The following is a 14076-nucleotide window of genomic DNA, read 5'->3' on the forward strand; positions in this document are numbered from 1 at the left end:
CAGATGAGACGTTAGCTAAATTCATGTGGACTTTTGAATGTACAACTTGATAGGCTTAAAAAGAAAAAGAAGAAGAAATCCTTTCAGCAATTTTATGCAGGTAAGGAAGATGGAAGCCAAGAACTCCCACTTTGCTGCCTATGTATCTGTGTGTGCACCAGGGCGCACGTGGGTTTGTGTGTGTGTTCCCCCAGTGGTTGTAGCGTTAGATCAGTTTCTGGTGGAATCTTGCAGTGAGATTTTTCTAACTGGGTGGATTCAGCTTTTATTTATACCATGGGGTGAGATTTTTCTAACTGGGGGTGGATTCAGCTTTTATTTATACCATGGGTTCCAAGTGTTGAGGCCTACAAAATGGATTTCGATAGAATGATCTGGGTAAAGGTTGAATTATGTGGTATGAACGACATGAAGGATTAGATAAATTCCGGTATCATATCATTCAGTCTCGGTAGGAGTTGCCGGATTTCTAGTGGATTTTGAAATCCACTACATTTATGGGCCCCATGCTGACGCATGTGTTTTATCCACCACCGTCCATCCATATATGCCCTTTACACGTGACAATCGAGTTGCATATGTATGCAGGTGACAGGCATCAGTTATGAAATCTGGTCGGTTGATTACAATTCATGGTCCCCACGTAGGTTTTACTAAATATAATGTTTTTCCAAAAGAAGAATTTGATGCCAAACATGAGATTGGATGGTTAAAATACCATGGTAATTCCATACATATAATCATTGTGCAATAATAGTATTAATTCCACCTAATGTAATTTCATGCTATTTCATCCCACTTTCCAAAGAGGCTAGGCGATCTTGTGCTGTTCTTGGGTGGGAACTGTTCTACATCATGCTCCCCGATAGGTACATCTAGTTTACAAAGGTGATAAAAGTTTATATGTATTTCATTTGGAAAGGGGAACATTTTGCCTTGTCCAAACTATGTATTTCACTTGGATAGGGAAACTATTTCCGGTGTTTTGCCTTGTCCAAACTTTTGTCCGTCTTGGGTTGAACCTTTTTTTGAGTAATGCACCTATATTTCTGTGACAAACTTCCTCTTAATTTGGGTTCTTTAGAATGTAGTGGAGTTTTTGTATGTTTGGACCAGTGGTCTGTAAGGAAGCGTTTGGATCGTAAGCTACTTAAGATACTTATGCCTCAAGTAGCTTATCTTAGTTTCTACTTATTAAGCAGAAAAGTATGTTTGGTAAACAACATGCTTATCAGCTTCTCCTCTCTTTCATCTCTCATGATACATCTTTTCAGCAACTTATGAAAAGTGGAAAAGCTTTAAAAAAACTAAAGTGATGAAGTAATTTTAAGTAAAAAAATTACTTGTAAAAAAGTTACTTATAAATAATCATAAACCAAACTCTTATCTACTGCTATGAGTAGAAAAAGTAACTTTTGTGGTATCCAAACAGGCCCTAAATGGAAGGTTGATACCAAGTTGAGCAAAAGTATGAAAACCATGTTCCACATTCAAGTAGAAAAAAAACTCAGTTGAAGTAAAATCACTATAATTGTTGGACTATGGCCTGCCTGTGTAAGTGTTAACCCATCAGATCAGTGGTTCTGATCACCTGAGATCTTTGCACATTTATGTACTCTACTTGAAGGGTGTTTAGTAGCTCACTTCTTGATTGGATTGTAGGAATAGCTATTTATCTATGATGTGTTCATGCAAGCCACATTGGGATTCTTAACATGGTTTGAGAGGTACCACTTGCAATTACTAAATGAAATTTTCAACTTCAAATTTTTTTCTTTGTTTTAAATAATAATAATAAAAAATAAAGAAGGATTTTTATATAATACAACCTCATTAATATGGTATTTACATCCTGTTACCTATTTAAATTAACTTTTTATCAAGGGCATGTTTGGCAACACTCTGATAAGTAGCTTTTCTTATTTACAAAAGTGAAAAAGTTCTTTTTTTTTTCTTTTTTTTGGTTTGTGGACTTTTGACTTTTCTACTTCCTCCCTCTCTTTCTCATCTCTTCACATGCTGGACAATTCATATCAAAGGGGACCCGCATGATGGATGGCTCACATGGAAGGTGGGGCCCATATGATGGCCAATCTACATAAAAGGTGGGCTCCACATGATGACAATGGACATCAAAGGTGAGCCCCACATGATGGACATATATTAACATTGATAGTGGGCCCACATTATTGATGACCACATCAAGTTGGGACCCACATACTGGACGGTCCCTATCAAAGGCCAGCTCCTACTGGTGAATGGCCCACATCCACATGGGCCCCGCATGATAGACGACCCACATCGAAGTGGGGCTCACATGATGAATGGTTTGTCACGCCTTGACCCTGGCACCCAAGTATACTTGACCCTGATCCCGCACCGAAGGCAGGAATTAGTATTTGATGTTCACATTCTACAATTCTAAAGATAAGTTGTCATAAACATCCATATAATAATCAAAGAAAAGAAATCATTATTATATAAGTATTCCATAACTTTTTCTAAAATAATAATAATCATCCACGCTGAAGTTCAACTCAAATTATTACAATAATGTTTCATTCTACTAAGGAACTAGAAAGATAAATTAAAATCTTCAATTCCTTTGTGATGACCCGATCCTGTAAGTCATCAATCACAAACTCGGATGAGCAAACAACTTAGTGAGTAAACCTCTACATAACATTTTTCAAAAGAAAACAAAAGCATGTACAATTGAAGAAGAGGTTAGAAAATCACATATATGCGAAATATAGTTGACAAATAGAATGCATGAGTGATGTGATGCATAGGATAGTCATAGTTAATCAGTATGTTTGCTTCTGGCCACTTTACACCGACTGGCCTAAACTCTTTGAAGAACCCCACCTGGCCTAAACTCTTTGAAAAAACACACCTAGCTTGTGTAGGTGGTTTGATGCACCCTTACGTGCTCACCTACCCTACCTTAATCAATGGGTGACCGATTAAGATGTTAGCTGGTTAGACTACTAGTCCACTTGGCTTGTGCAGGTGGTCTGTCAAATTTTTAATGTACTTACCCACCTGCTCTCGATCAATTGAGGTTCCAAATGGTATCAATTGGGATTTAGGGGCTTTCAACTCAAGGGTCTTAAATGTCTCATCTTTTTTTTTTTTTTTTTTTTTTTCAGTATTCCAAATTAGTTTACAAGTTCTATCGATATGTAGCATAATTTTCATTCAAAATGTCTTTCAAAACATCACGTGATTAACTGATTTTGATAACGAACTTCAAACTAATACCATGATCTTTCAAATTAGGGGATGAGATATATTACTTAAAGAGATCGTATGGATTCAAAATGATAAAGTAGAAAAGCAATGAAACCTAAGCTTTCTTGTACTATTTTCTCTAAACTATTGCATGGTCCAAAACACACTACTTATGTAGATGTGTATGGTTCGATATAAGTTGGTTTTCATATTCACTCAAGTAGTTAGGTTTGGATACCATTCGTATTGCTGGGCCACCAAATGGGTCGGTTGATATGAATTGTTTTTCGTATTCACTCAAGTAGTTAGGTTTGGATACGAGTTGGTTTTCATATTCACTGAGTAGTTAGGCTTGGAAATGAGTTGGTTTTCGTATTCACTCAAATAGTTAGGTTTGGATACCATTCGTTGTTAGATTGATATGGTGTTGCTAGGCTATAAAATGTGTCACAGACCCTTTTGTACAATAATTCACGACTAGAGTTTAATCTCAAAGCAATAACAATTCCATGGGCAGCTTGTATACTACAACTAGGAGCAGTATATACAAAATTTGCTTTCTAAACAAAGGGTTGTATACATATCGATCAACAATCCAGATTTTTGGGGGTTTATTGGCCATAATACAGTCTATAAATGGACATTTATGACTGATAGATGGTCTATTTTGAGAGTGAGTTACAGACACATTAACGGTCCATTTTTGGGCTATTTTATCCATAAATGACCTAATTTTGGACAGTCCAAAAGATCCAGTCTTTCCACAATCTTTACACATTTAGAGATCCAGTCTAGTTTGGGCCTGTTTGTACACACCAAGAATTGGCCCACCTTGGGCTCATTTTTTTCTATACATATCAATAGGTCATATTTATGTGATATCAAAGACATAATTCAGTGGCTAAATTGTGCAGTCTTGTAGACATAAATAAGTGTATTAAATTTCATATTTTCAACATGTACACCTAATTTGGTTTTTACCTTTTAATCAAGTATGTTTTCCTAGGGATGTAATTAAGGGCATGTGTTAGGCCACAACATGAAATGTAACAACCCTATAGATTAATGAAAGCCACACTATTAACTCTCCTTGGGCTTACAGTGTGTAAGTGTTTACATCAATTCACAGACAAGGTACAATCCTCCAAATGGGAGTAACAATTCCTTAATGGAAATGAAAAACTGTGAATTCTTATGAATTTTTTTTTATCATTCTCGCACCTTGCTGGAAAATTGGCTATATGACGTTATTGCCTCTCACAGTCAAACCCCATGATGTCAACCACAACTATATAAGATGCCTAATGCCCAATGGCTAATGGGAAGGTCAGACCACTTTCCTCAAACTCTCGAACTATAATAATACATTTTGTCTCAAACACATCTCAAAGGTGGATCTCATATTGTGAAAGATGTCTCGGCTGGCGTTTAGAGACTTGATGGATGATCAAAACCTTAAGATCAACTACATATTCATGTTCTGGGTAGACCAAGTGGATCTCATATATGATCATACATACTTCAAGGATCTTGAGTAAGACACCCAATTACACCCACTTCCAGTGACAATGTAGTAGTCTCACAAGGAAAGCCAAAGCATCATCACTTGGCTTTAGATATTTGATGGACAATCAAAACCTTAAGATTAACTACATATTCATGTCCTGAGTAGACCAAGTAGATCCCATGTATGATCGTGCATACTTCGAGGACCTTGATAAAGACACCCAATTACACCAACTTTCAGTGGCAATGTAATGGCCTCGTAAGGAAAGCCAAAGCATAATCACTTGGAACCTTTTTTTCCACACACTTGGGTCATAGGGAATTAACGGAGCTAGTGCAACCAAAAGCTTATTCAAGTCTTGACATGATGAGTCTCCTAACATTGCCTTATCGAAGGAACCATCCATGGCACATTTACATGCTTACATGGGGTAGGGAAGAATACAAATTGATGCCAAGTCTCCCTTGATGGTCAGAGACTGTCACAAGCTTTCAGGTCATAGGGAATTAATGGAGCTAGTGCAAGGCTTATTCAAGTCTTGACACGATGAGTCTCCTAACCTTGATACTTGTAGGCGATTCATGCCAATGCAAGTGACCATAAGCCCTATCGAAGGAACCATATATCCATTGCACATTTACATGCTTATGTGGGGGTAGGGAAGAATACAAACTGATACCAAGTCGGCCTCGATGGTTAGAGTATCCACCTTGACATCAAGTCTGTCCCCTCACATGAGATAACCATCTAATCCATCTAATCATATCACAAGTATGTTTAAGAACTTGTATAGTTATGGCCAGGACAATGAGATTCATAGAGCACAACTCTCCCTTGGCGCTGTTGCATCCAGTCTCGAATATCAAAGAACATTAAAGGCCATACCTCTCAAACCCATATAAACATGCATTACAAAAAAATGATTAAATTCGACGGTTGTGTGGTGGTTTTTCCGACGGCTTTTAGCTGTTGCAGTATTCGATGGTTAAAAGCCATCGGCAAATCACAAATAGCCGTCGGCAAAGGTAGAGTTATTAAATCCACACTCCAAAAAAAGTGCTCTATAGGGGCCACCGAAATGTTTGTGTTCTATCTAAGCCTTCCATCCATTTTGATAGCCCATTTTAAGGCATGAGCCCAAAAAATGAGGTGGATCGAAGGCTCAAGTGGACCACACCATAGGAAATAGTAGAGATTAAGTGCCCACATTGATTTATGGTGTGGCCCATTTGAGCCTTTGATCTGCCTCCTTTTTGTGATCATGCCCTAAAATCGGCATGGATAAACCACATACATTACGGTGGGCCCCAAGGAGACCCTGACAGGATTGTCCATCCCTAGCTCCGTCCTGGTGGGAGTAGTACCCAATCAGCACTCAAAAAACAAGAGTCCCTTTTTCATTTACCTCCTCTCCCAAGAAGCAAAACCCTGAAAGCTCTCTTCCTCAAAACGCCTCTTGAATCCCCTGCCCCACCCCTTCGATTTCTCCCAAAATTTCTTCCAAAAAAATATCTACAAAAAAATGATTCTTTTCTCACACCCATCTTCTCAAAATCACATTTCCTTGCTTCTAGCTACTCTGAAAGAGGTTCGCGAAGGGGCAGGGGGCACCGGATTGTGAAGGGTTTGCGGGCGGGGGATGTGTCCCAGCTGTTGTGGTGGTGGTGTGGGGGCACCGGATCTGGAAGGGACAGTGGTGTGGGTGGTCCTAGCAGATCTAGAAGGAGTGGTGGTGTGGGGGCACCGGATCTGGAAGGGACAGTGGTGTGGGTGGTCCTAGCAGATCTAGAAGGAGTGGTGGTGTGGTTGGTGATTCCAGATGTGGAAGGGGCACCTTCATCTTGGATGCAATGATCCTGTAATGCCTTTTTATTTCATTTTATTTCTATTACGTCTCTTGCTGATCTGAAATTCATTTTATCTTCTTCCCCATCTAATGGTATGGGGAACAACCAACATCGAATTCTATCTATCTATAAGTACATTGAGAAGTGTTTGATGATAGGTAGCAGGGTTTCAACTTGGAAGGGCAGTAGCCAATTCCATACAGACAACGACCGACGATCAAAGAAACAACTCACATGTTCGATAAAATTACTCAAAGAAGCTTTTAGCTGTATATCTCTTTACAGATAACAACTAGAAATTTTGACAGTTGGTGTATTTTTATTCTTAACCATTTATTTACAAGGCCACAATCAAATGGTTTGGATTTTATACTGCTTAACTAGAGCAAATATCTACCGATTATCTCTAAAATTTTAAATATCAAGTCCAATCTGGTCAAGTATTCATTTAACCCAACCTAGTTGAACATCAAGTGGAGTAAAGAGTTCTTAGGTTTTCAAAATATGAGATAGTAGCTAAGAGCAAAAGAGAATGCAGAGTATGAGAATGATACCTGTTTCTACCTGTAAGAGCTGAATCTAGTACTAAGTTTATTCAGTAAAGGATTTAGAATTTATGTTATTTTGTGTGAAGTAGTGATATGACAAAAAAGAAATGGTCTCGTGCCTGGATTGATATGGGCCTAGATTTTGAACTGGTCGATTTAGCCAATCAAATTTTTTATTTTTATTTATTTTTTTATTTTTTTTTTGTATGGGAGTTATTCGATACTTGGACTGCGTATGATGCTTGATACACAAGCGCTCAGAAATTGTTTGGGTTTTTCTTTTAAACAAAAGTTAAATGATTGATTGCCCAACCAAACATCAGCTTTCCTCCTTCCCCTGATGGCAAGTTTACTTTTTTTTTTTTTTTTCCTATCCTCTATTGTGACAAAGACATTGATCTTCAAATGGCATCTAACACTAGTCCATGAATTGCCCCAAGCCTGCCAAGTTCATTCTGAAAAAACCATACTTTGTAGCAAGTTGCTGTATAGCTGTTCAGCCTATTGCAAAATAACAGGCTTTTTATTCATCTACTTTGATCAAACCTTATATATCATGTGCACATAGATGTTCCTAGTTTTCTGAGATGTTTGTTGCACAATGGTTGTAATATGATTTCCCACAGATGGGGGACTGCTGCACACATCGTCTTCCTTGGATTCTACTTCTTGACGAACATTATTGTAACTGCCATGCTACTTCTTGGTGGTTTTTCTGTTATAAACCCACTCACTAGCGTGAATATCTATGCCGCAAGCTTTCTAATACCTCCTGGTGTGATAGTCTACACTTTAGTTGGAGGGCTGAAAGCCACCTTCTTGGCAAGCTACATACATTCAGTAATTGGTATGCAATCTGGAACTCTGTGTAAGCTCTTTGAGTGCCTGAAATAGGCTGCATTTCATGCACAAAATGTCATTTGGTGGTACTGAAAATGCAGTCAGACACACATATATACTCTAATATGTGTACAATGAATATTGTATACTCAAACATTACCTATATTATATCTGATCCTTCAAAAAAAGGAAAAAAGAAAAAAATTTCATATCATATTTGATTTTTGTGAATCTTTGCATGTCTTTGGATTTTCAAGTTGCAAATGGTACTGCCCTGCAAGAGCTTTATCGAAGCAAGTGGAAGATGCAACTTCCAGATAGCTAGGAATAAACATGCTTTAGTAACACGTGATGGTAGTGTTGTAAAACAGATGTCTTAAATCTTGTTTCACTAAGATGCTCGACCAGTCGAGAAACTGGCTCGACTAGTCGAAGCAAGTTCGACTCGAAGTCCAGCAACAATGTCTCTGAAAATCCTGAGGTCTTCAACCAGTTGAGGGACAGGCTCGACCAGTCAAAGGTTACGCAGATGTTGCGCGGATTCCGCACGAACTGCGTAAATTTAAGGCAGTTTCAGAGAGGTGCGTAAGTGGAGTTTCCTAAACTATAAATAGGGGTCCCTAGGGTCTTTCTAAAGTATTCTAAGGCTTCCTAAAGGTATTCCAAGGGTTTCTAAAAGGGTTCTAGGGTTATCAAAGGGTATAGCAAGGGTGAGATTCGAGGTTATTCGAATCGAGTAAGTCCTTTTTCTTTGTAATTTCTATTTTCATAGTGAAGATCTGTCGCTTTATGCCGTGGTTTTTTCCTGCAAGGGTTTTCCACGTAAAATCGCTCTTTTCTCGTGTTTGCTTGGTGCTCTTGGATATCTATCCTAGATCTAGATCTGTGTGATTCCGCAGCTCAAATCCCAACAGGTAGACCACCCAGGGGTGGGACATGAGATAAGGTGTGAGTTTCTCTTTGTGAGTTACTCAATTAGTTCTAGTCTTTGATGGTTAAAAAAAATACTGCCATTAACATGTTTACATTATTTCATATTTTCAGGGAAATAGACAAGGAGTTTGTTTTTTTCTTTCTTTTCTTTATCTTTTCTTTTCTTTTAAGCTTCTAGTGGCTTGGTCCTTGATGTTTTTAGAGAATTGGACACTCATGATCTATCAATGCTAGTTCGCGGGTTCTTAGTTTAGATTCTCAAATTTTACTCTCACCCATTTGTTGCAATTATTGCTACTATGAATTGCTGGATATTTATTTGGTCTTTGGATGATGCAGATTTTGTGTAGTTTTTAAGAGTTCAAAATTGAGAAGATGTTGGTTTTAATTCATCATTTCATCCTTCTCCATGAAGGAGACCAAAGTTGTTGTTGTGGCTATCTATATGTTGTTTAAGTAATTCCTTTCCTAATGTCATTTGCATATCCAAGACTGGAATTATATCAGTTCCTTTCCTCTTGTAGTAAGGTAAATGCGTATGGAGAAATGAATCAAAACATGTATGTGATGAGTTAATTAATAAGGAGAAAAAAAATGGGGAATCTTCTTTCGAAGGAACTTTCTAGAGGTTATCTTAGGAAGGTTCCTTTGAAAGAAGATTCACGGGCTGGTTTTAGCCAAAGCAAAGCTAATGGACAAGCACCTGAAGCAGTATGATAAAGAATCCATGAAGATGGCTGTCCTAAAGCATGAAGAAACTTTCAAACAGAAGGTAGCCTGATTTTCACTCTCACCCATTCTTCTTTTCTTCTGTTTTCTTTAAAAATCCTGTGTTTCTGTGCGTCCTATGGGAGCATCTTATTCTGTATAATGCTTGTTTCCAATTCTTTTTGGTCATGTTAAACTTCTATTTTGTTTCGGGTTTCTTTCTTCCTTGGAAATTAAATAGTTCTATTTGCTTCTTATGGTAGATTTGACCCTTTCATTAAATAATAATAATAATAATAATAATAATACTGTGCAACTCGAAGAGGCTGCTATCCACTTTGTGATTTTCACTGTATTTTGAATGAGTCCAGTTGTATCTCGTGTATTATTCTTCTCTTTGGTACTCCAGGTAAATCACTTTATTATTGTAGAGAGTATCCAAAAATAGTAACAATCAATGTGGTTTCTGTTGTAAAACAAATGTCTTAAATTTATTCGCTGTGCTGCTCGACCAGTCGAGGGGCTGGCTCGATTAGTCAAAGGTCCCTTTGACTGGTCGAAGCCTGCTCAACTCGAGTCCAGTGACGGTGTATTTGGAGTTCCGAGGTGCTCGACTAGTCGAAGGTTCCTTCGACTGGTCGAAGCCCTTCTTCGACAAGTCGAGGGTTACGCAGACGGTGCACGGTTTATGCGCGGACTGCGTAAATTTGAGGCGGTTTCTAGGGAGGTGCGTAAGTGGGGTTGTCCCATCTATAAATAGGAGTCCCTAGGGCCATTCTCAGGCATGCTAAGGCTTCCTAAAGGTATTTTAAGGGTTTCTAGAAGGGGTTTTAAGGTTTTCAAAGGGTGTAGCAAGGGTGATTCGAGGTTGTTCGAATTGAGTAAGTCCTCTCTCTAATTTTTATTTTCATAGTAGAATTCTGTCGCTTTGTGCCGTGGTTTTTTCCCGAAAGGGTTTTTCACATTAAATTTTTGTGTTCTCTTGTGATTGTTATCCTAGATCCAAATCTTTGCGATTCCACAGCACAAACCCCAATCAGTTTTGTTTGCATGTATTATTGATGCTGCTTTCATCTGACTCATTGAGTGTGTGTGGTCTCTGGCATTCAGACAGTTGATCATCCAAAATAGAAAAACAAATCTAGTCATGTATTGATGCATGAAAGCAACTCATAAGACTCATGTAGATTTTTTGCTTTGGCATGTGAAATCATTTCTTTTATGGACATGATATGTACCCACTTAAAACCCTTTTGCAGTCATCAGGATGGACTTATATGCCCCTACAGATTTCGTCTGCTCAACATGTGTTTCCTTCGTATGGCACATGTATCTCTTGGGTTCTAGAGTAGCTAATGAGATAAGCAGCCCTTTAAAATCTGTGATCTAGCTGAAATGTTACACATTTTGCTTATTTGTTTTCAACTCCTATGCAGCAGGAGGCTATTTGTGTTGGGACCTGTACCATTTTAGCTCTGTCTTTCTTCAATAAAGCAGTGGTGGTTCTCTCTCCCTTCAATAAAGCAATGCTATCCATTACACACACACATCTCACAGGCCTGAGTTATTGCTCATGTGTTGGGTGTGTTGGATTTCATTGTATGTATCGGGATTTTGCGGTGAGAGTGTTTTAAGAGCTGGGTCTGGTTTGCTTTGAATCGACTTGTTGGGAATGTTGGTCTGTTTCTATATCTGAAATCTGGTGTGGAAGGAACTTTGAACTGATTTGATTAGATTCTGATTGAAATGGTCAGAACTTGGTTGGTTTTAAAAGGTTGGATTTTATTCTATGTATTGGGATTTTGGGTGAGAAAGCGCTTTAAGAGTTGGGTCTGGTTTGCTTTGAATTGGATTGTTGGGAATTTTGGTAAAGTTTTTAATGTGCTAGGAATACAAATTGCAATAAGCTCTTTTAGTTCTTGGATTTGTTTTCTTCTTTGAAGTGCTGACAATGTAAGTAGGTGTATGGGTATAAACAGTTGCATTTTTTTCACTGTTTTCTTTTTCTTTTTCTTTTTCTTTTTTTTTTTTTTTGCTTTTTAATGACAGTTTAGGATCTCAATGTATCGAGATGTGTATAACATCCTTATTAGCCCACTACGTACAAGGGTGCATGGTTTGTTGATCCAGATGATTGATTTGATGGGTCGCAATGTAACTATGGGAATGTCCCAAAAATCTTTTAGATTGAAATATCCTAGCTATCCAAGCTTTCACCCTTTTTCGATGCCAATGTAGCATATATAGATAAAGAAATGATCACATGCAACCCATGTATGTCAATATGAATTCAGCAGGAGCTTAGTTTGCAACTTAGTCAAATATATATCATCTGCATTTTCTATGCATTTAGTTCTTCAAATTAATGCATAGCAAAAGAAAAGGGAAAATATTCATGTATAATTTCATATGCATTTAGTTATTCCAATTAGTGCAGGCTTGTTCAAGGTTATTTTGGAGACTTTCTTATTTTCATACCATGTCATGCTTTCTAACCAGGTTGTTTTAAAGGACAAGGTGGACATTGACAATGACACCAATGATCAATTATCTGTTCTTGAGCATTTGGACAAAGTTGTATGGATTTTTCTTTCTCATTTTTATTAAGACCAACAAAACCTCAGCACCCTGTGCTTACTTATTAATTGGTCATTGGTAATACCTTGATGGCTACATACTAGTAAGTGTATTTTAATAAGTTCATACTGCTTCAAGTTAGAAATATGATTGAGAAAGGTAGTAGAAAGGCTGTTAGTAGGTCAGACCTGAAGCTTCCATTAGTTCATATAAAGGTATTTCTGTTTTCTTCAAGATGTCAATGGAACAATACAATCTTTCCTTGAAACAAATTTGGTATGTCTTTCTTACATCAGTCTGTCCATTCTTTGGTCCTTGTTGTTGGCTGTGTTTGTGGTAAAATTAGCAGACATCAGGAACTGAAAATCTAATTAAGTTTGCTCTGCTGTAACTGCTCTTCGATTTAAGACCAAGGTATACTTTATATATATATATATATATATATATATATATATATATATATATATATATATATATATTTGTGTTTTCTTTTTATGGTTTGTGCTTCATTGCTTGTATTGTATGACACTAGAATGATATGAACTCATTTGGAAATAATTGCATCATTTATGGCGAACAACACATTGTTTTGTTCCCTAGACAATGGAAAAAACTATTATTAGCTTTTTGTAATGTTTTAAGTGTGTAATCATGTGCCTTTTAATATCTCTTGAAGCTTCACTAAAAATTCTACAATTTTCCTAAAGTTTTACACAGACTGTTATACTTTGTGATATCTACGATGTTTCCCCAAATATTTCCCATTCTTGAAGGTGCGACACCAAGGGTAATATCATACTCAAAACATTGCTAATATATTGTAGAAGAATCACACTCCTACACTAGATCCCATAACAACAAACTAAAATATAGCTCTTATCCAAATAATATTCAAGTATCAAGCATTGTTTCCTATGTATGGCCTAATCGGCTTAGTTATAGGCTCCAATCCCTCCTTAGAAGCATCCAGGAAAATAAAAAAGCATCTAGAATATATCTGTTCTAATCTCCTATTGGCCCCATATAATTTTGTTAAAATGGTCCAATTACATCCTTCCAATTGCTGATAAAGAAAGAAACTAACATCTAACAAGGAAACATAAATAAAGAGTTCAATTTATCTAGAGTCCAAATCTCCTTATACATGAAATGTATAGACTACTTGGGCTTGTTCAGTTTATGTATAGAATCTATAGATCCTTATCAATGGTAATCTATAGATATCCATTCCTAAGTCTGACTCTGACCTGCTCAATTCAGCATAAAACATACTTATAAACATGCAAGCATGCATGCCTGCGCATGTGTGTGTCTATATTGAACTGAAACATGCTAGACTGGGCTCCTAGTCAATTAGTGAATTCTGGACTCTGTTTTGCATCTCTGTTTCAGCATTTCGCTAAGCATGTGCACCATCCTTGTTCTATTCTTTATACATGTTCAAGCGTTCTACATCATTTTATAAACGAACCCATCCTTGAAAATTTTCATTCCCATCTTATGAATTGTGTCTTGTTCTAGGTATGTCGAAGCTGCATTTCAAACCTGCTTACAATCCATACACAAAGCCCAGCATGGAAATTTTCAGGTCGAAATCTTGCTTTTGTGCATACTTTTTTTTTTTTCCGTCAAAATTTTTCCGTTTGAGATGCTGCTCCCACTCTAGAATATGTGACAGATTCTTGGAGTTATAGAATTGCTTATTCTTACTTTCCATTGTGAAGCCCACTCCTGCTTGCTGCCTCTGGTCACAAGCATCAGACTATGGGTTTACTTACACCACTTCACGTTTGATGGCCTGGTATTTCTCTGTTGGCCAGTTGTTATGAGGGTTTCAAGAAATGGGAGGAGGTTGGGAATTGGGAATGTTTAGGCCTGAAAT

The sequence above is a fragment of the Magnolia sinica genome, chromosome 15 (genome assembly GCF_029962835.1).
Source record: "Magnolia sinica isolate HGM2019 chromosome 15, MsV1, whole genome shotgun sequence".
Taxonomy (NCBI): domain Eukaryota; kingdom Viridiplantae; phylum Streptophyta; class Magnoliopsida; order Magnoliales; family Magnoliaceae; genus Magnolia; species Magnolia sinica.